We start from the raw sequence: 24,750 nt of genomic DNA on the forward strand, positions 1-24,750 counted from the left end.
TCAAACTTCCTGTTATAATCTCTGAATCTTTTCCCATTTGACTCCACTCCAAAGTACTTCTGCAGATGTTTCAGTAGGTGCACAGCTTTATGGTCTGTTCTAAAATATTTTTATATATAAATTGTAACTTTGTAAATCTTGGTAATTCAAAAACTGAACAATTTTGTTATTAGTGTTCCCTAAAACAGAAATCACAGGTATGTGTAATATTGAGTTGATCTTTGAGTCCTTCCCTATTTCCTTTATGTTTGGTGAGATTTAAAACTAACATCTTTCTGTTGCTGTTTTAAACTTTCTGCCTTTTTTTAAGCGTACCATGGCCATAAAGGTTCACATTTGGAAAAACGTCCTATCCGACAGTAGGTGGTGCCATATGGTTAAGAAATCCCAACATGGCTCTGTGAGTTCCCTGGACTCCCGCTCATTGGCAGACAGTCATGCCAAACACTTTGCGTCTATCAGCACATTCCTGGAAGGTCACAGCCAATGATGAATGCTCTTATATTGAAGCCTGAGTTTTTCGTTCCTTGGATTGCATCACTTGGCGGCCTCTTGGCTTCATTCATCTGACTCCTGTGGTTGCACACCCTCCCCCATTGTTGCAAGCCTTGCTTCCTCCACAGGCTCTTTTGTGGCTGCGGCAGGAATTTCATGCCTGGCTGGCTTGGGGATTTTGGAAGTCATCCAGCTACTTTCCACAGCAGAGCTGCTCACTTTCCCCCCGAGGTCAAAAATATCCTGTGGTTTTTGGTTTGATCACTCCGGATGTACATTCACTTAAACCATATGCAGGACCCTGTGATTCTGAGGGCTGGATTTGTCAGCATTACTAATTACGTTAAAGGATTTCTTTGCAGAAGTACTCGGATTTTACACAAAAAGAAGTTATGATAATGTCTGAAGATGAAGTTTTGTCTTTAAAGGTGTTAATCTCTGGTGCAGGTTATTCAATTCCATGTTGTGCAATGTATTGCAACATTTCCACACTTATGTAACTGACCTACTTGAGTTACATATTTCTCGTACAGAATAGGTACTGTACCATAAAATAAATATACCTTCATCACAAAATGAAAAAGGAAAATAATGTTTAAAGACATAACATAATTTAAAATATATTTTCACACTCAGATGGAAAAGAGTAATATTGCCTTAATGTTACATAATCCATTATTTTACTAAACAGGCCAATTTGGTACGGACAGTTTATGTTTAAAAAAATCTTTAATCCCTACAAAAAACAATGTGAGAGTTCAGTGAAGGAAAAAAAAGTTATGTTTCCATATGCAATGGTAAATATTGGACTCTGAGTTCCGGTAAAGCAAATATTTAGGATTTTCTAGACCATATCTCCATTTCACACTTGGCTAGAGAAAATTACTGTACAGTTTCTCACCCAAAAATGGTAAGTTTGTTTTGTAAATTTCAGCCAATGTACAGTATATTTCAGTAGAAAACAAAATTGTAATTTCAGTATCTTACAACCTCCAGGATTTAATTATGGAGAGATTAATTTAATTGATAATAACAAAATAAAGATACCACAAATAGCTAATGAATTTAAAATTTATATCCCATCAAAGAAGGACATACTATTACAGGGACATATTATGAGCAGGACAGCTGTCACTGTTTCTGACAACCAATGATATTTACTATCTCTTGTTATGATAGCTCTATGAGAAAGATTCTGAGTGTACTTTAGGCCAACTTCCATCCACTGTTTGAGGAACAGAAAAACGGTTAACTTGTTAAACTGTACATTTTTCACAAGCCAATGATAACCAGCTTGCTGTACTTTTTTCAGTCTTGCATCAATAGATCCTACTGTTTGGTTTCTCTGAAGACTCAAACTATCTCCATGTACCCACCTGAATACTGAAGTCCTTACTGGACAAAATATAAGGTTGAAGGAATGCTTTAGGATTTTCATAAGGAAGCTGCTTTAACAAATCACCACAGCTGACAATTTTTAAATATTCTTCCTTTTTATTTTGAATATCCCCAGCTACTGTATGAGTTTAGGATAAGCCTCCCTCAAGCTTTTCTTGTTGAACAATGACCTGTGCTCACAAAGTTTTTTGAATGCAGAAATGCAGTAAGTCTCTTTGAATATGATTTCTTTTATGGAATTGGGTATGACTAAATCAGTCTTAATTATTTTTATGACATATTTTACATGCTTATAACCTTCCTAAAAATAATGTTAACAGCTTTAGGGGAATCTCTGGGAGAGACACTTTAAGGACATCCTGTCCGAACGTTCCAGTGGAGAGTTTCTTTACCGTAGGGCGGTTCACTCACAAGAAATACAAGGACCCCAGTCTCTATGCTATAAGCATCCTGTAGAGGTCAGAGAGCATTTCTGGAGAAGCTTTTCCTTCAGGTGAATTTTGACAATGTCCCCAGGCATCTGCCTCAGTGTGTACTGCTAGAACTTCCATTTATTTTTTTCCAATGCCTCTAAACACCCCATTAGCCAGATAATGTTTTGTGACATATCTGTTGTTTGCTTACGTGTATTTTATCTTGACCTACTGTATACTAAGCATTGCGAGACATTTTGGCAGCACAGTGGTTAGCATTGCTGCCTTAGACCACTGGGGGTCTGGGTTCAATTCTGGGACCCGGGGTGCTATCTGCATGGAGTTTGTATGTTTTCCCTGTCTTTGCCTGGGTTTCCTCCATGTGCTCCGGTTTTCTCCCACAGTCCAAACACACATGGAAACACAGTCCAGGTAACATGGTAGGTTACTTGGCTTCTGGGAATGATGTAAATGTGTGCATTGCCTGTCTGTGTCCTGCGATGGACTGACATCCCGTCTTGGGTGTACCCCACCTTGCGCCCGTTGTTTGTCAAGAGGCCCTGGCTCCCCCGCAACCCTGAAATGGATGAAGCAGAAAGAGGATGGATGAAAGAGACTTATTACTTATAACTACATTATCAGGAAAATGACAAAATCATTTTTGCAGTATGTGCAGTGAAAGCCTATTGCACAAACATGGCATATGCAAATTCATTAGGTTGATAACATACTGTATGTCATCAATAGGGTTGAAGAATACAAGCTGTGGATCTGTGATGCCATGCAGATGCAGTCTTATTTGACTCCCATTCCTCATGTAGAGCCTCAACAGGCACATACTGTACATGTTCAACTGGTCTCTGTATTCTAGATGCCACTTGACTCAGCAAATTCTACAAATGTTTGAAGGAACTCAAGATTAGCAAGTATTATCACCATTGTGACATTCTCTTCAGCAAGAAAGCCATTGTAACATCAGCAGCATAAAGAATTTCATCAATTGGAGCAGCCTGCACTGACTAAAATATTTGATTTATCTGTTTTTGTATTTGTGATATTTCCTTGCCAGGAACATTTGCATTCATCAAGAAGTATCACTACCTATTCAGCAGTTTCACTATCTATACTTACATAAGGTCAGAAGTACAAAGATGCATAAGGTCAGAAGTACAAAGATGAGCCAGATTTTTGGAACAATGTTTTATCGACAGGTGAGACCAAGATAAACCTTTACAATGTGATGAAAAAGTGAAAACATAAAGAAAGGACTTGCACATGTTCCAAAGAACATCCACTCCACCACCTTCCTTTAGTTACAGTATATCTTTATTTTTTTAACATGCTACTTCAGGTGAGTATTGCTGTCACTTTTTTGTCAGTTTGGTCATAACAGTCTAAATTTTGTTTTCTATTCCTTTTCAGAATCATCCACCAATATTTCAAAGGAACTAAGGTTAAGAGGCTGTCAAGACCAGAGCATAAGTTTTAAAACCCGATACTTTTCTTTTTGATTTAAGCAATACAGGTTTTGTCTGTCAGTAATGGAATGTTTTCAATTAACTTTAGCACCCGTGTTCAGATGTAGTGAATATTGTTTGTTTTCTTTATTCATTTTTATGTAAAGGAATGTCAAAATCACCGCCTTCTCACATTTTGTTATTGAACATCATGACAGATAATCCCATATAATCAAAACGAAGAAATGCACAGAACAAAAAGAAGAAAAGAAAGAAGAAAAATTACTTTTAAAAAAATGCAGAAGAAAGAAAATGTCTTGTCAACAAAATTAGAAAAAAACAGAAAATACTATGATAAAACTCAGATACTTCCAAAAGGATCATAAAGAAAAAAAAGATCTCCCCTAAGCATTTGACAGCCAAGCTACCAGTTTGGCATTATGTATTGTGTGGAAAAATGTGTATCTGAGTATTTGTGTTTTGGGATGTATGGTACAGTATGTAATGAAATCCTAAGATGCTGCATGGATCATGCTGGCTCTAATTAAAACAACATATGAGATTCATTTTGTTTATCCTTAAAACATTGTAATTACAGTGCCTTGCAAAAGTATTCAGCCCCTTGCACATTTTGTTGCTTTAAAGCTTGCAGTCATAACAGAAATATATACAAATACTTTGCTATGGCAAACCAATATTAAAATAGATATGTAAATTAACCTTAATAAATCACACAATTAGTTCAGTGTCGGTGTACAATATTAGTAATTATACTTGATTTCAGTATAAATACACCTGCTGTATCTCTGTAAGGTCCCCCAGTCAGGTAGCGAATTTCAAACAAAGATTCAACTATGAAGACCATTGAACTTTCAACTTGACAAAGGGATAAATTGGTGAAACAGATCAGGAGAAGGGTACAAAAACAATTCAGAGAACCTTAATATCTCTTTGAAGTTGATTATTAAGCAGTGTAAGGCATCTGGACACTGCCTAAATCCTGCTGTCCCTGAACACTGAGTACCCAGGCAAGGAGAAAACTGGTTAGGGATTCCACCATCTCAAATCCCGAATAGAGTTTACAACAAAGCACCTAAGGGATAAAGATGTGATAAAAGTAGTCAGTCAAGTTGTTGGTCTAAATGTAAATGCGTCACATCACCATCTCTACTGTCTCACACAGTGATTGCAGCATTATATTATAGCTCAGTAACTGGTGGTGAATGGCCCAGTGAAAGTCCAGACTTGAATTCTTTTGAGCATGCTGCCAAAGATGCTTTGCAAAAACACTGGGTTTGAGTAGGTTTGAGTATTTATGAATCAACATGTTTCAGTTTTTTTTTCTCTTTAGTTTTTACTGTTTAGTAAAAAAACTGTGTATGCATTATTTAGTAATTTTACGGCATAGAGAGGGTCTGAATACTTTTGCAAATCACTGTATGGGGTGAATTGAGACATACTGTAAATGTGAAGATTTCATCCATTAGCCCAGAAATACTGTATGTCCCCACAGGAAAATGTTGCCTCATATCAGGTTACCTTTGAACTAAAAAAAAACCCTTTGAAGCTTCAGGATTGAGTAAAGAAATTAAACAAATTATAAGGAACTGGGAACCATGTAGAGCTTGAACATTGCACCGACATACCACTTCAATTGAAATACCAGTTTTACAATTGGTGTGTAATGGGAGCCAGGCCAGGCTCCCGCAAAGCGTAGTTCAGGACCCTATGCAGACAGTATAATCCGGAAGTAAGTGGAGAAGGACATCAGGGGAGGAGACGAAGAGGATCAGGACGGGTTGACAGACATGGGGGTGTAACTATGGTGATCTGGTGCTCGGGGGGCATGGTGATGGCAAACAAGTTCAGGCAGTCCAAGGGGAAAATCCGGGTGATCAGTCCAAGACAAGACAAACACGGTTAAAATCCCGAATGGGATCTGGGATAGGGAATAAAACCAAAGTAACGAGGCCAGACGCTCCAATCCCCGGACTCAGATGGTCAGGACGCCGTGTTGAAGCCTATGCCGTTGGGTCTCTCCTGGACCTGCTGGAAGGCTGGCTTCCGGGCGTCCGTCTTCCAGTGCAGAGCCAGGAATAACAAGAGCACCAGGCTTCAATAATGGGACACAAAACAGGGGGCAGGTGCACATAATTAACTAAAATACGAAAGGGTCAGAGTGCCCTTAAAGAGGAGGGATGCTGATTGTGACAGGTTTTTGGATAAATTGTTTTAGATTTAGCTAGATTTGTCAACAGAACTGACCTTTTTTAAGAAAACTAATAAAACAGGAGGAAGTTGCCAGGCATTTTGTATTTACTTGTGCTGTGTGCATTATGATAATGAAATGTAAGTTATTTTCACAGGAATTGATCCTCTTTGTGTTCCTGATCACAGGACACAGGAGTTACTTCAAGTCTAAAGGCTCTTTGCTTTACGGTGCATTTCCTTCATGTTGCCAGATTTCTTTTAAGTAGACAAAATACTGCCTTTAGCACATATACCTGTATGTTTCTGAGGTGGAGACTCACAAAACAAAACTATCAGCAGCACACTTCCTTAAATGAGAGTATCTGCTGTTCAAGGTACAAAACTCTAAACACCTTGAAAAGTAATTAAACACCTAGACATTTATAACACATATACTTCATGTGTATTTATTATAACTCTGTTTTAAGAATGTTTAAAGTAGATGCCTTGACTCCCAAGTACCTCTTCTAACTACAAGGTAACAAGTGCAGAATGAATTTCAGGGCTTTGTTTTTTATTGTTTAAATTCAGTCGCATATATTTTGTCATCTTTGGCTTGTCATTCTTGTTGTTAAATCACAAATGTTTATTGGGATTAGTAAACTTTGTTTTACTTGAAGGTTTCTTGGGATCTTGTGCTCTGTTATCCTAGCTTGACAATGGACAACAACAGTTTTGTGTCTCTACCAGTTAATGGGAAGGCTATGCTGTTTGTTTTGCAGGACTGCAGTGTGAAGAAAATGTTTTTTTAGGAATGCCAGTGTCCTGCAGGATGTGAAGGAGATGTGGAGACATGTACCCAGTCCCAGGCTGGTGCAGAGCAAAAGTTGTATGTCTGGTTAAAGTAAGTTGTCTTCTCCAATCAGGAGGCTACAGAGGGTACAACAATAGACAGGAGGGCTACATCTTGACTATGCATCCATTTTTCAAGTGACCTTAATTTCTGCTTACCTTCAAGTATAATAATGACTGGAACATAGACTGTGCAAAGCACAAGCAGAGTCAGAACAACCTGGTGTTTTTGATCAACCTGTCCCCAGACATGGCAACAATTCAATGCTTTTGGTTCCAACTGGCACATCAACAAAAACATTTTCTACTGCCAGAGAATAGTTGTGAACTACAGGCATTTTCTTTACAGCTGTAAAAAAAAGGATACCACAGGCATTTATTCAAACAACTAAGAAGCAATTTTAGATTTTATTGCAGTTAGCAAGCATCATATACAGGAGTGATTGCAAAACCCACAAACTCTTGAGGAGATCTCAAGCAAATATAATACTAGTAAACCAATAAATACAAAGTGCTTTTGATCAACAAATTTTAATTTTCCAAATGGATTTAGTTACAAGCAGTTACATTCATGCACAATGTATTAGTAGAGCATCAGCATTAGTGTTATTGCTTAGCAGCGTATTTGAAAAGCATGTGGACATGATCACATTTACTTTGCTATACAGGCTTGCTAAGGTGAGATTGCTGTGAGATAGTCAAAGAAGAAATAATTATTTTTGCTTACACTCCAAAACACTGTTAAATATCTTCATTACTGTATGAAGCTAGTCATCTTATTAAGGGACCTAGAGCACCAACATGGATCCATTCTAAATGATTAACTAAATAATGTGATAAGTTCTTTTTGCAGTTAAATGTTTTAAAAACAAAACAGTTGGTCATTGTTTTAAAAAAAATGCAACACCCCTCCAACCTATTGTAATTAATGGTCAGACTGTAGAAATTGTTCATGACTACAAGTACTTGTGACCAGTCACAGATAGAAACCAACACCAACATTCGTAAAAAAATTGATTTGTAAACCATTTATAAAACAGGATAACAGAGACTCTTTTTCTATGGAAATTAAACACTTTTAAGGTAGAACCGTCTTAAGAAATTTCTACAAGTTGTTTGTTGAAAGACATACAGTCTCACGTGCTGGTTTGGTAACATCTGTACCATTGATTATAGGCTGGGAAAATTAGTCAAAATAAGTATCAAATTAATTGGGGCAAATCACATAATCTTTAATATCCTCTAAACGCAGAGGGTAGCAAAGAAAGCAAAGTGTATTATTGATTGTGTCTCTCACCCCTTCCACTGCAAGTTATGGTGTCTTCCGTCTGGGAGATGCATCTGTGTCCCTAGGTGTAATACTTATAGACACAGAAAATCTTTCATCACTACTCTTATCTTATCTACTAATATCTCTTTTAAATGATGTATCATATCTTCTCACTTATCTTACTGTAACACTGTTGCACTGACATCTTTGTCTGTCATTGTGTTGTTATGTGTGTTGTAAAATGAATGTCCCAAAATGGGACAAGATATTGATCTTGAATTATCAATAGATATAATATCAACAGATCCTGAATTATATCCACTATTATATTAATACTGAGAAAAGAAAGTTTGCTATAGTTGAATTGCTGTGTTATTATGAAAGTGGTAAATAACAATAACTCTAGTAATGATTGTTCCAACAATAATACTGAACTATATTTGAATTGAAATATGCTTACAAACTATTTGTCATTGCTTTACAGCCCCATGTTAAATTGTGCTCAACCCAAATACAATACAAGAAACTGGACCTTTGTTTATCAAGCCATGGCTTGGAGTGAAGTTGGTCTGAAGTTTGAGAGATGAACCCAAGAGCAGGTGAGTGGGACTGAGGGAAGGGAAACAGACAGCACAGTGTGTGCAGAAGGCAAATGAAACAGGCAAAACATAGTCCAGTGTTGAGGTCCAGCAAAGAAAAGTTCAAACCAGGATGACACTGCTGCAAAGCACAGGGGGGAATCCAAAGGTATAGTCACAAACAAACAAGCAGGGTCCAAATAAAGATAACACATAAGAAACTAGCAAGCACATGGGTGATTGGAGAATGAAGTCTGGAACAAAGCAAGATCAAGACTCAAAAGCCAGCACAAAGTAGGGAACTAGAGAACATAAATCTTGAGTGGCTCTGAATAAACTCTACCACAGAGCACAGAGCAATGTGAGACGAGACCTGAAGTAGGCAGAAGTAGTTCAGGTGGGTAGCAGCGTCAGCATGCGCAGGCTGCAAAGGAGCAAGTAATAGGTTTATTCAACACATGTTTCGGCTGTGGAGCCTTCTTCGGGTGGGAGAAAGACAGGGCAGACAGCAAAGATTATATGGCATAGGAAAACAAAAGCTGGGAGAGTGGAGAAGGCAGGAACAGGGGAGAGGCAGAGAGGCAGAGAGGTGTGAAGTCGAAACCTACAAATGAATAGAGAGGATTAGAAGAATACAAGTCTGTTGTTGAGAGAAGGGGAAGGTATGCAGGTAAGAATGCAGACAGAAAGATTAGTGTGACCAAGGCCATCAGAGGTGAAATGAGAAACTTTGGGCTTGGAGAAATCTTTACTCTTCATAGTCCTCTGAAGCGGTCTCTGAGTCTCCTTCCTGTTTCCCCAATGTAGATGGCTGGGCATTTTCTGCAAGAGATACAGTAAATAAGGTTGTTGGAGGGGCAAGATGTAATCTGAATGACCCAGAATTGTCCTGCAGAATGTGATTGTTAGGCCGGGAGTTCCTAATCGAGTTGATGGTCCGAGGGCTGTTTTTGGCTCAGGTGAGGGCCTTGTCAATATCACGGGTGGTGTATCCTCTGTTGATGAAAAAAGAGTGCATTTTGAGTGCTTGGTTTTGGAAATCCATGTCATCACTGGAGAGTCATCGTAGCCAAAGGAACAGTAAAAAAGGGAAAGAGCTTTTAGTGTGTTTGGGGTGAAATGAGCCGTACAAGAGATAGCTGTGTGAATCTGTGGGTTTGTAATAGACCAAAGTAGAGAGTCTGGGATGGTTAATAGGTTTATGTCTAGAAACAGAAGATATGTTAACTGTATATTTGAGGGACAGGTGGAAGTTGGTGAAGTGATGCAGGAAGTGCTCTAGCTGGTTATTAGAGCATGTGGTGGCACAGACACAGTCATCAATGTATTGCTTGTAGAGGTCAGGGACATAGCCAGTGTAGGAAGGGAAGAAGTGTTCTTCTACCCAGCCGACAAAAATATTGGCATAGCTGGGTCCAATTTCCACCAACCATGCTCTCCAACTTTTTAATGTTTTTCAGTTTCAGGGCCCAGAATGCTACATTTTTACCATGGATATCACATCTCTATGCACTGTCATTCCCCACAATGACGGTCTTACAGCCCTGAAGCGCACACTAGACAAACACAAAGTACTTGATCCACCCACATCTTGCAGAATTGGTACTCACACTGAATGCATTCTCATTTAATCTTTTTTACCAGCAGGTCAGTGGAATCGCCATGGGCACCAGAATTATTTTGTTTGTTATTACATTAATCTTTTGAAGTCTCTGACAGAGATGTTTTAAGATGTTTGTAAACTCATGAAAGCTTTATTAGATTGTAATTATTCTCAGTGTTAATTATTCCTCAATTTCAAAGCCATAATCTCCAATTTCAAAAGGCTGCATTCAGATCCAAGTCTTACTGTTCCAAACTCCCTTGGTTTGCATGTGACATCAGTAGTATTTTCAATTTCATCACTTGGTTAGCACCTATATCTTTATCCACAAAGGGTAGAACCTAGCCCCCACCAACCATATAACCCAGACAAACAGATTAAATTTATCTGTTTTACTCATGCAAATGATGCAAAAGCAACTTAAATGATGGTCCTTTATGCAATCACTATTGTGTAACGAAACAGTTCTTTCTGGACCCTATGCGGAAACATGAGGGAAAAAGTCATGCAGGAATATGGGAATAAAAACAGGGGGGCGTGTCCAAAATGCGCTGGTGCACGGGGAAGGTGTGGCTGAGGCAAACAATCCAGAAGAAATCCAAAGGGAGAATCCAAAACGAAAGCAAAGGTCCATGGCCGTGTAATCGATCCAAAAACCAGGGATTTAAAAACAGGTGCCTGGTCGGGACCTGTGGGGGGAGCAGGAGCAGGAGCAGGAGCAGGAGCAGGAGCAGGAGCAGGAGCAGGAGCAGGAAGCTAAAACATAACGGAGCCAGGTGCAACCAGGACCCGGGCTCGCACGATGCGGAGATCAGATGCAGAGCCTCGAGTGATGTGAGCGCCTGGCTTATAAAGGCGAACTGAAACAGGGTGGAAACAAGGAACAGGTGCGGGAAAAGAGGCAAACGAGGAAGGGCTGGAGCGCCCTTAAGAGGAAGGGTTTGCGATCGTGACATATTGCATTTTAATGCATTATTTAATGTAGTATTGCTTGTGTTTAGTCTCATTAAACAAAAGAATATTAATGGAATATGATATGAAATACTTCATATGACGTTTTATTTTTTGTTTTGGGGGATTTAAATGAGATCAAAGCTCAGATTTGAGTCCTTTAAAGAACCAGTGGTTTATGTTATTTGATGATCTTAATCTTTCTTTATAGTTGCAAAGTTATCAAGGAACCTGGCCTTATGAAAAGTGTCACAGTCCTCATATTTACACCAGCTAACATTCTAGAAAAGTAGAGGGCCCTACATGTATAATAAAGACGAATTTCTCAAGTAACTTTCACTATTATTCTGAGCACACTGAAAATTCAACAGAATAACCTATAGGAAGAGAACAGGGAGCTCATTTGAAGTGCCCTACAAAATATACTATATACCAACAAGCTAGCTGGGCTGAATGACCTCCCCTTATTTGTAATTAATGTTTTAATTTAAAATTATTTTTTAACCACTGCTAATGCCTTAATGCAAATGCTGTATTTTATATACAATGATGCTCACATTTTCTGGGCTTTGCAGGATTTAAGAATATTATGTTGAAAGAAATGAAGCTATTTTGTCCATTAGTATGTAATTACAGTATCTGGTGAAAGACAAAGTAATTGTATTCCGAATACTGCGGACAAAAGAGGCAAATAAAAGGAATTAAGTCATTTAAAATGACAGAAACACATTGCAATCAGTTTCTTAAAATGCATATGGAAACTTAAATTAAAATATTGCATTTGGATTGTTAAAATGTATGTTTTATCTAGTCTAATCAGCTAAAGACATTGGATCCATCTAACTCATTTTTTGTTTTTTGTAGCTAAATCATCTAAGGATGTAATCCTATAATTTCATAAAAGTACAGATGGTTTTGACAAAATGAAATGGCTAAGTAGCTTGTTCCAGATTCTCCAAACCCTTTGTATAAAGAAGAGATCACTCATAGTTTTAAATACACTTCATTTTAGTTTCCATTTGTTTCCTATGATTTGTTTTCGGTGATTTTGAAATAGCATGGTGCTGTTAGAGGTATTCTTGACTAAATTTATTTTAGTATAACAGTTGGAATTTCAGACAACTGTACCTCAAATATGTGTCTCTGTGCACTGCTAAAGAACAGTAAAGTGGTTACTATATTTGAAAAAATACGTTATTAATTATATCTTGTACTGACTTACAGACTAGAATTACGTCCTTCTAACAATAATATGATAAGCTTTCTTTGTAATGCTATATCATTGTGGTTCTATGTTAACACTCTGAAAATAATTGTCTGTATTGCTTAAATACAATTGCTTAAGTAGTGAATAAGTGCCTCAAACACAGCCATCACTAAAAACCATCCTTTACCTCTTCAATGAAAACAAAGAATAATAAAGTTTTTTTGCCCTGCATTATAAACTTTGTTAACAAATAATATATTAATTGAGATGCAAAACATTGTTTTATTATGATGAAATTTATTAGTACAATTTTGGCTTTCTTTAGACTGTGTATGAGATGTTTTTGTACTGCGTGTTGCTGGTGAATATTTTTTCCCTTCGACTGTATGTGGCTGTTAGAAGATATAGAACAGAAAACTGTTGACACATTTAAAACATGTCTGAATGAAAACAATCACAAATAGATCGCATGCACTACCACTAGGAAATGAACTCCAGAATGTATATAGAAAATGGATACTGAAATGTCTAGTGATATTGTAATTCATAACATAATAAAGGCATACTAATTTTTAGACAGTGTTCTACCTGCTGTATATTATGGGCATTTGAACATTTTTGATGCATTGACATATCAATAAAACTCATTGCCTTTTGTTGATCGAGGCATCCACACTGCTGTCATGACATGCTATGAAAATGCTCTCTTGTAAGATATTGCCTAGATTTATAAATAACTGTTTTGATTATAATTCTTTTTATGTGATGGTTGGGAAATGTATTCAATAGGCAAAAGCTCGGAAATATTTGTCATTTGACCTTTTGATTCAGTTAGAGGACTTTCTGCAACCTTTTTTGTCCATCTGTACAGTTTAATTAAGTCTTTTAGGTCTTAAAAATATCATCTTAGGTATTAAGGCTATTCAGAATGTCAATATTTGACTGTGGCAAATTCTCTCAAATTTTAAGTTCACTGAATCTGTTCTGATTAAACAGTAATTTCAGTTTTCTTGAAATGTAAAATTTTACATACATCTGAAACTAAAATTCTAAATGAAAAACCAAGTATTTGTGTGTATTAAGTTCTATATTGTAGATAAATTACAATTGGCTGATTGTATTACCTACATGCATGATTCAAAATCTTTGCTCTTAAATTACTGGCTGTGGCTATATGCTGTGAATACACTCATTGTTATTTGGAAAACTTTTTTTTTCTTAAGCTTGCAAGCCAAACTAAATTTTAAAGGGCTTATTTTAATCCACTGTGTTACCTAATGCTGATAATAAATGTACCAGTTGGACTTTTTGTACTGTGGTAATCTGATTCTGTGAAAAATACAGCCTGTTAAAAAGGCTGCTGTGAAAAAAAAACATTATTGATTTTTATTTCACACTTCAGGCTAGTATGCATACAATTGACTTTAGAACAATTAAAATACAATGATGAGTCAATCACCTATAACATTGGTAAACATTATTGGGACATTTAGTATGAATGTAAATCCAGCTTTTAAAGGTCATGAGAAACCACACAGTAAACGGCAAAGAAAGGTTGAATAATCAATATCTTATGCAGTAACTGTGTAAAATGCTATCTGAGACTTAACATGGCTGGTTTTAAGCAATCAAGAGCCCCTGCTGATAGCATCTTACAGGAGATGCAGTTTAGCTTGCCTCTGTATACTGGTTATTGTAAAAACAACACACAACCAATATGAAAAAAGAAAAAATGCATTTTTCTTCCACAGTTCTTGCTGTGTTAGTTAGCTGTCTGTTGTTTTCACATTCTATAACATAACAAAAAACAAGAAACAAAAATATTAAAATAATTAAATTGTTAACACATAAAATAAGATGTTCCAGAGTTATTTTAGAATTTGTGTACTTGGAAAGATGTAGTGTTCTAGAAACACATAAGAACACACAAACACAGCTCACTCAATTACTCACTAAATAAGAAATTGGTTCTAAATAACATTCATTATCCCAGCTCCAGGCATTTCATGTACAACAGTACTTGAAAAATGTACCAACGGGACTTTGCTATAGTACTCGTATAGCACATTATTATCTGTGCTTTTGGTACTTTAGGCCATTTTGCACATACTTTACCCCTGCAACACTAATGCTTAGTGCTTGTGTTTTTGCTCTGCACACACACAGGAACTGCTTTTATTAAAGCTGAGAGTGGCCTTTAATGAACACACACAGAATAAATGAAAAAGAGGCAGGGAGAAGACTGTTACAATGTAACATGATTCAAAGAAAATTAAAAATATAACAGTAACAATAACAATGCTATGGTATAGATGGAAAATTCACAAAGAAAAGATTTTTGAGTATTAACAGAAAATCTAGAAAACACATACTGTACTGTATATTAAATACATTATTACTGTTACCAGGCCATCAAGGTAATATACAGTAGCTGTTGGTACTGCTGTTTCATAAGACCTGGGTTCTGGGGTCCATCTGCATGTTCTCCCTGGCTGTGTAAGTTTTTGCCAGGTGCTCTGGTTTCCTCTCACAGTTCAAAGACACGTACTGTATGTCTCATTTTCTGAACTGATAGCCTTATCATGACCCTGAAGTAGACTAAGGGGTTGTATTGAACATGGATGGATAGATTATTCCTACTGTAATGTAACAAAAATGCTATTTTATTGGATAACAGAAACTGATTAAGCTTTGACCTGTTGAGACTTTTCCACTTGCGTTACTGCATTCTGCAGCAATTCACCCATTGCAATGAGGCTGTATTCTTACATTACAAAGTATCAGTGTAGATGCAGCTTTTTACTTGAGATATCAATCTTTTCCACGTTACAGGCTTCATTCACACAGCACATCACTAAAGATATGCAAAGATAAAATCTTCACACTCTGAAGTGGACTTTGAAGTTATAAAGAATGTGTTCGAGAAGGTGCTTAAGCACTTTGAAACGGCAGATGTCCATTGATAACAGAAGCCACAAAGATTCTATAAAGAGTAGTTGGACTCTACTCCAGAGGATGGTTGGACTGTTGTGAGTTTTCAATTAATACAGTTTAATACAGTTTAATTTATGTTGTGTGTAGGTTTAATTTGCATAGAAAATCTGGACTGCCGTGCCTTTTGAAAATTATGTTTTGAATGCTGGAATTTCCCTATATCTTTTACTGTGAGAGAAGAGAACTCTGGTTTCACAGCCTTAAGGCCACTTTCATGTTTTAAATACCAGATTAACAATTGTTTTTTTTTGCTTAACACAATTTGTCAGATCCTTTGTTTCAATTTGTTCTTTGCTGTGAGAGGGATTTACTAGAGAAAATGATAGCCAGTGACAGTTTGATTGGAGCTCACATACAAATGCAAGGTAACAGCACTAGATTTTTCCTCTTCTAATAATATAATTTGCTCTTTTGAATTCCAAAGAATTGTGTATGACAGCAAATACAATCTATCAGGCTAATCTATTTTTCATTTCTACAGCCAAAGGGCAACATTCACATAGCATTGTGGTGGCAGTATCTAAATATTTGTATTTATTGCTCTAAAATAATGCAGAGATATACCCAGAGTGAAGTGGAAGATGGAACTGTGCAGTGACATCGTATTTAAAATTGGTATGTAGTATGTATTCATGTAAAAAACCTCAGTGCAGTTAAGGACAATTGTTTCCAAATCTAACTTGCTTTCAGAAATGCTGAGAGATGTGTTCTAACACAGAAAGCTGTTTTTATGGGGGGTACTTGCATATGCACTGGATACAGTACATACATACATTTTCTTTCAGCTTTATCCTATACAGGGTTGCAGGGGAGCCAGGGCATATCCTGGCAAGCAATGGACACAATGCATAACATATCCACAATGTAATTCCAGTCCATTGCAGAGAACACACAGACACAAACATGCACACTCTTACCCCAGGGCTAGTTTTCCCAGAAGCCAATTAACCTACCAGCATATCTTTGGTCTGTGAGAGGAAACCAGGGCATCCAGAGGAAACCCACACAAACACAGGGGGAATAGACAAAAGTCATACATATACAGTAGCTAACCATTGCGTCACTTCGACGCCAAGCAGTGGATACAATTGGTCTTAATTTATTTCATTGCAAAAGTTGATGTGATCTTGTCAATACTCATTTTATGTGCATACAGTTTGCCAACTGACTGCATGTCTCCCATTAATAGCTTTACTTCTCTACAGTTGGTGGTGTCCATTGCTCTTATTTTCTTAATATACAGAAGATTTGTTCTTTATTGCAAAATAACAAAGTGTTTGTTCTTCATTTTAATCCTCTAACCGTTGAGCTAGCATGGTTACCATAGCAATCGTGTCACAGGTAGTATTATGAAATGGAATTTATGATTGATTAAATTTAATGTGATTCTGTACTGCCCTTCAGCATAAAAGATCAGGTCACTGTCAAGATGTTATGATTTGTGCTTTTGCTATGCAACCGGATTCCTTAGTTAGCATTTGTGCTCCCAGCATCATTTTGAGACTTAAATTAGTTGTGTCTGAGTTACCTTAAGTGCAGAGAGGCAATATTAATAAATAAGTAACATACGTGTTAAAAGGAAATTGACTTCCAAAAACAAAGAAAGGTAAAATAGAATTGATAAATGGGGAGCTCAAAAGTTACAAAAAGTACTGGATAAGCAAAATATAGTCTAAGACTTGTAATGCTAAACAAAGATAAAATGTTTGGAGTCCCACAATCGATACTTAATGGACACCACTATGCTTATCACATACAGTATAGGACACACGACCTTTACAAGGTCAGAAAAAGGGAAACAAAATAGACCAGCCAATGAAAACAAACTAACATTGTCTTAAGGGGGTAGGAAGAAACCAGAGTACATTGAGAGAAAAAAATCCCAGCCTTTAGCTTTCAAAGGATAACTAAAGGAGTAAACTGATTATGAGCCAAGTAAGAATATTGAACACTAACAAAACAATGTCAAGGGTGTTAATACAGAACTTTGCAAAAGTATTCAGATCCTTGTACAGTACATCTTTCATTTTCCATTGCTTCAAACCCTGAAGTCATAAAACTTTGGCACAGCAATTAACATTTGTTATATACACAAGCTATTCAAAACACTCAATGCACAACAAAGGAGTAAATAGTGAACTTACATGCAAGAAAAATGGACAGTTAGAATTGCATATGTATTCAAACATTTTGCTATGGCAAACCTACGTTAACGTAGATGCGGATAATTTGTGACCTTAACAAGCCACAAAGTTAGATGAGTGGCCTTTGTGTGTAATAATACTCTGTGTGTAATGATAGCGATTCTCATGATCTCAGAAACAAAAGCCTGTCTCTGTGACATTCTTTGTTCAGGTAGCGAATTTCAAACAAAGAGTCAAGCATGAAAACTAAGGAGCTTTCAAAGTAAGTGAGGGATAAACTAATTGAAAAGCACAGAAGTGTACAAACATATTGAAGTCGCTGAATAAACAGTACCTGTGAGCACAGTCTACTCAATCATCAAGAAACAGAAGGTACATCATACCACCTAGACATTTTTCTAGACTGAGCAGACAAGCAAGGAGGAAACGATCAAAAATGCCACTGTGAAGCCCTAAAAAAAAGACAGCTTTGAGCACTACAGAGTGCAAAGGATGAGATGGGGAAAATGTGCATCAGTCAATAATATCTAGAACACTTCACTTAGTTGCAAGAAGGAAGCTATTACTAAAAATTTCATCTCAAAGTCATCTCAAAGTCAACATGGAGTGATCCTGCAAAAAAAGTGGCAAAAGGTGTGTTCAGATGAGACCGAACTGGAATTTCCTCATATAAATGCCAAGCTTTATGCCTGGCACAGACCCAAGACAACACATCTCCCAGTAGACACCATCCTGACATTTATTCATGATGTTGGCAGCATCATGCTATGGGGGTTAATTCTCTTCAGTAGAGACTGGAAAAGTTGTTAGTCTTAAGGAAAAATGGATAGAGCAAGATGGGATGCAAGCAAATACTAGGTGATTTTTTTTTACTTTTCTAAAACCTTATCCCAAAAATATTTGCAGCTGTAATTGGACCCAAAGGTGCTTCCACCAAATATTGATTTTATGGGTCTAAATACTTATGCAATCAATTATTTCATTTTTTTCTCTTTTGCTTTTGCTGAAATCTAGTGAGTAATTGAGTATTCAGGTTTTGAATATAATTATATAAAGAAGTTAAAAAAATGACAACATAATCTTGCAATTTCACAAAACTGGACACCATAGGAAGGATCTAAATATTTTTGCAAGGCATTGTATGCAGACAGAGAAAAAAGACCAAAGTAATAGCTACAGTATAGCATCAAATCTTTGACCAGACTTTATTGCTACATTTTATCTTAATGGGGAAGAGCCCATAACCTTGTTATTAAGAATTATATTTGCTTGCAATTTTATAGCTCTTTTTCATTCTACAATGTCCCAAAGCTCTTCACATACAACAGGGAACCCACGTAATGCACCACTGAAGTGCTGCACTTGACTTGCTGATGCAAGACAGCCATTGCACTCCAGCAACTCCACTACAAAGGTCAGAAGAAGTGAGAAAGAAGCCCAAACCACAATCTAGCCAGAAAACCTCTCCTACTATTATAGAAGTTTTCTAGCACTGCCACTGGATATTTAATTACCAAGGAGCCAGAACCTTATTTTAATGCACAGTAGCTCATCTGAAAAAGGCCCTACCTCCCTGGTTACAATACTATTGCATTGGTTTTGAATTTGTGGTCCGTATAGAAGAATGCCATCTACCAGTCCACCAACAACTTCTTCAGATATATCCCATCCCAGTACTGACCAGGTCCAGCCTAGTTTCTGAAATCTTATCAAAGCTATAAAATGGTAATGGTGATGTAGAGGTTTATTATACAGTATGTTCAACCAGATCACATTCATGGAGCACCTTAATTTTGACAGAAAACTCAGCAGAAAATAAACAGTCTTGTTCTCCATTTTGATAAGGCAATACTTACTGTACAGGAAACAAAAGAGTAAATTGTAGATGACCTCATAACCACTTGGGTCACCAAGAAAGTCAATTGACTTGACTACAGACTAACTGATGCTCAATGGGTTAAAACTGTGTCTCTGTGTTGAAGGTGTATGAGATTGCATGGGTTCAAATCTAAATTCTGTTTTTTATTATAACTTATGAAAACTTACAAAAATGTTTCTTGTTCAGTAATGTGCAAGATGTGGTAAAAGTTTCTTTCTTTTGCCAGTAGTTTTATGAGTTTATGGTTGCCCACAGCTATTACACTCCTAAATATAATCATAATGTTACAATCAAAACAAAATAAGAGGAAAACATTTCCTACATACAAACACTGCAGTTAGAATAAGGATCAGGGAACCAGATATGTGATATCAGTCAAGAGGACCAAACTCTGAACAACAAGCCCTTTAAAGATGTGATATGCAGTAATACTGGAGCAAATCACCCACCACCTGTCACTGAATCCATTAATTTGAGAGGGTGATCTTACTATTTTGGTCAGTGAGTGTTAGAAAACAACTTATCACAGAACAGCATTTGGGAAAATTCCAACACTTCTTATCTTGTACAAAAATGTCATCTTGATGATAGAATAGTGTTGTAAAATATAAGATCTTACAATCATGAACGTACAGTATAGTGGAAGAACCTTTATATGTGGGTGAATTATGTACTGTTACTATGACTGCAAGACTTAACAGGACTGCTAACTGAGATGCAAAAGGAGTGAAAAAATACATACCAACATGTATAACTTTGGCAGATTTTCTGTTTCACTGCTGGCACATTTATTTTGAGCTGGTCACTGTTAGACTTGGTGTTACATTTGCAAAACAATAATGTTCTTTTTCTGCTAAGAATATAGTTTTTTGATTTATGTGGTAAAAATAGGACAGCATGGTGGTTAGCATTGCTGCCTTGCAGCCCTGGGGCCCTGTGTTCAACTCTGTACCTGTTCTTCCTGTTGTTCAAGTGGATGCCCTGCTTTCCTTCCACAGGAAGAAAAAAACATACTGGTAGGTTACGTAGCTTCTGGGATAATTGACATTGGTGTGAGTGTGAGTATGGGGCTGTGTCTGTGGATGCCCTGCGATGGACTGGTGTCCCATCCAGGGTGTATCCTGTATCCTGCCTTGTGCCTGTTGCTTGCTGGCATAGGTTCTGGCTTCCCTGACCCCGAATTGAATGAAATGATGGGTGGATGGATGATAAAAATACATCTTATGAAGGGTATCTGCTGTGGGATAGAAAAAGTAATCTTGCAGTTTGTGCAGCCAAATGTGTCAGGTAGTCCTTGTGTTTATGTTTGAACTACAAAAGAAGAAATGTGTTGTACCATAAGAGACACCTTTCATGTTATGCATTATACTGTAAAAAACATGTACAAGCAGCAGTGTTGTCTAAGGATAACTTTAGGATAGTGAATAACTCTTAGTTATTTTCAAACTATAAATCATAAAAGTTAGCACTACCATCAGTGTGTTGCACATTTATGTCTCTTCTTGGTGTATAAGTGAAATGCATTAAAATTTATTGTATGAAATTATCCTGATTAACTGTATTTTATACAATGCATGTGGAAATTATACTAACTGTATGCTCCACATGCTTAGTTTTGTGTTTTGACTCAGTAGTGTTCTTTTAATGTACAGTACTTGCCCATCTTCATGCACTTTCACTGTATTTGTTATATGGATTTTTAAAGGGTTTCTCCCTAACAGGCCATGTGATGCTTATAAGCCAACAGCTAAGGCAACAGATAACCTGTTCTAAAAGCAGTCATGGCACTTTCTGTGCCTTCTCTTCTCGAAGAGAATGTTGGATCAATTTGCTGCCATTGCTGTTCATCATCACACAGTGTGTTGTCCACTTATCAGGAGAAAAACAGATGCCTTTGACTAAGCTCAGCTGGCAGCTAATGGACTGGATCTTAAGCTTCAAACCCAAAAACCTGCATCAGAAGGTACAGGAGTCAGCAGCTTTATCGCCTTGATAATCTGAATAAATGGGCAGTTCTCACGTAATGAGCAATGGAAACTATGTGGCTTGTCAGAAGCTATCATAAATAGAATACCTACATCTGGAAATAATTGGCTAAATATTTGTGTATTATGCAAGAAAGAACAAGAACCACCGTGTCTGAGATACAGAACCCCTGTGCCATTTTCTAACATATCTACTTTCATAAATCTATCTAGTTGGAAATGTTTTATTTTACAAAAGTTCAATTCCATTTAACCAGATTTTCTTAACTTTAACACAATAAATATTTCTAGATATTTTAGACATAAACATTTACACACAAGTGGATAAAAGATTGGAAATCTTAGTGTAATGTACAGTACATTACCAAATGTGCCTACCCATGTTAATAAAGAATGACGATCTTAATTAATTCTGAATTGTCTATATTCAATGTCAACAGAAGTAGTTTTCTTACCTTAGCCTATTGTTAACTGTACTTTTATGTTAGTCTTTCTGTATACCTCCAAAATATAGTAAAATATAGTAAAGATAATTCTGTTAAAAAAATGTCAGCTAATAATTATTGCATGTGATGAAACACATTCAGGTAATGTGCAGTATAATAGAATTCTTTTTTTAGAGGGGATTTTTAGTATCTCCTACACACTTCCTTGAAATGTCACATTGTACCTAATAACTCCTCTTTTGAATCTTATTAAGGAGAGTATTTTATGTAAGTGCTTTAAAGCCTTTGGCTTTATAAAAAATTGCTTAAATTAAAATTTAATTCATAATGTGTTTTAAAATCTTTAAGAAGCAAATTGTTCTTTGAATGCAACATAAGATACACTCCAGGCATTCCATGGGAAAGTACAATAGCTAAAATGTCATACCATGCACAGTAAGAGGCTTCCATATATGATTCCCAAAGTATTGCAGATCGGTTTCTTAAGTGTTTAATATTTAACTGGCACTAATAATGAAAAAGCTTATTATAATTCGAGCACATTTCACACATTTATCAAATGTAAAGGCAAGAGGACCAAAATAAATGTGTTTTATGCCATCTGAGAATAAAATAACAGCAACTCATTAAGTTAATTAAATTGTGAGGCAGAGTGTTCACAGTGCTGAAATATTTCTCTTGAGCAAATATGCCTGGGCCAATCAACAAGGAAGGGTGTAAATAAAGGCTGTTCTATGTGCATTCAGACATACTGTGGTTTATTAATGCAACCTACCGTTTAACCAAGTTGGAAAAAACCAATACAGTCTCATTCTATTTTTTCTGATTCATAAAAAAATGGATTAGAAAGGCACAAAACACAAAAGTGCTTACAAATTTCCCTCCAATTACATGGTACTGGATCATCATATAAATCCATGGATTACACTCTGTTATAAATTGTTTTGTTAGGTTTGCTTCAGTTTACTCGCGTATTTTAGACACATTTCGCATAAGTTAATTGGTGTCTCTAAACTGACCTCATATGTGTGCATACTTTGCATTAGTGTAAAACCCACCTTGTGTCCTGTTCTTATAGAACAGGTCCAGTGTGTTACAGCACTTACCATTAATGTTTGATTCTGATGCAGAATGTTTAATGTTGATTTCCACAATTAAATGCACAGAAAGTTATTTATTTCCTACTATTCTCTTTAAGTTACTGAGTGTCACGGTTCCATCTGCCCCGAGGAGACGCCACTGTAGACTCAGCTTCCGCTAATCAACACTAACTGGCTCCTAATTACCACAAACAGCATCACCTGGACTGACTATCCTATCCCACACTATTTTAAGGACTTCTTACCTGCTCCAGTATGCTTGGCTTTGAGTTTATGAGCAAAGCTTTCCTCACTTGTATCAGCCCAGCGCTTCTTATCTTGTTCCTCCTGATCTCCTGGCTTTGTGACCAGTTCTCCTTCTTAGACTATGGCTTCGGATTTGTTTCGTTTCGCATCAGTACACCTGGCTTTCTACTTCTATCCTAGGAATTTGCATAGGGCCCAACATCTACTTGGTTCACTTCATTACAGAATGCCGAGACAAACACTGGATCCTCCAACTTTAAACTCCTTGCTCAATCAACTCTCAAGTTCTAAACCAGCTTCAGGCTTCTCTGCAACTACTCGCCAATCACATGACCTGCTCCTCTGCTGTTCTGCCTAATGGATGCAATCCCCTGCCTCCTGTTGCTGCACCTGCTCTCTCAACCCGCTCACACAGACTGCTGCTCTTCTCTCTCCCAGAGAAGTTTGACAGTGACCCAGCTAAATGTCAAGGTTGTCAGGTCAGCTCAGTGTCAGGTTACTTTTCAATTGAACCCTGTAGTGTTTCCCACCTCGCGGGAGAAGGTCGATTTTGTTTTTTCTCTCCTGTCAGGTCATACCTTAGAATGGGCAACAGCACTTCTTTCCACTTCTCCCCTTATCTGAAAAGATAGCTGCATGTCTCTCTGCTCTCCACCAGGGTAACCGACCCATTAAAGAAAGATCAGTTTATTAGCCATATACAATTTTTTGTATTAGGAATTTGTCTTTTTGCATACTCCAGCTTGCTCTTCATGAGACACACAGGAACACAGACAGGGAGAGAGAAGCTTGGGGTCAGAGCGCAGGGTCAGCCATTTATATAGCGCCTCTGGAGCAGCTGGGGTTAAGGGCCTTGCATAGGGGCCCAACGAAGTAGGAATCCTCTGCTGGCTGTGGGATTTGAACCAGCAATCTTCCAGCCACAGGTGCACATCCTTAGGTACAGTGCCACTGCTCAGCTCCTAGAATATGCTAGAGTACGCTATTGATTTCCAGAGACTAGTGACACAGTCTTCCTGGAATGAAGAAGCTTTGATCTTTCAGTTTTGCAAGGGTCTTTTGGACAAATTAAAGGATCACTTCACCTTGATTCCTCTTAACGCCCAATCCCTTGATGCTGTCATTACTCAGATCTTAGAAATAGATTTTTGCATTCAAACCAGGAAGGCCAAACATCTGCAAGAAATCAAATCTATTCCTTCTCAGCTGCCTTCCCTCCCGTCTCCCAAGCAAGCCGCACACGAGAAACCTTTCTCTGAAGAAACTACGAGACACCGGCATCAAGGCCTTTCTCCTTACTGCACCTACCCGGGGCACCCCCTATACTGCTTGTCTGCACAAACTTTCAACTCGCTCACAACCCTCACTTAAGAATACCTCTAGATTATGTTCAACATCCCTCTCACCTTCTACTTATGGACCTTTTCTCCCTGTGACTATCTCCTGGAACAAAGTTAATTTTCAGACCACTGCCTTTATTGACTCTGGTGCCACAGGGAACTTTCGTAGACGCCTCCATCGCCAGAGACTGGAACATCCCCC

This window comes from Atractosteus spatula, chromosome 2 (genome assembly GCF_055471065.1).
Source record: "Atractosteus spatula isolate fAtrSpa1 chromosome 2, fAtrSpa1.hap1, whole genome shotgun sequence".
NCBI classification, from domain to species: domain Eukaryota; kingdom Metazoa; phylum Chordata; class Actinopteri; order Semionotiformes; family Lepisosteidae; genus Atractosteus; species Atractosteus spatula.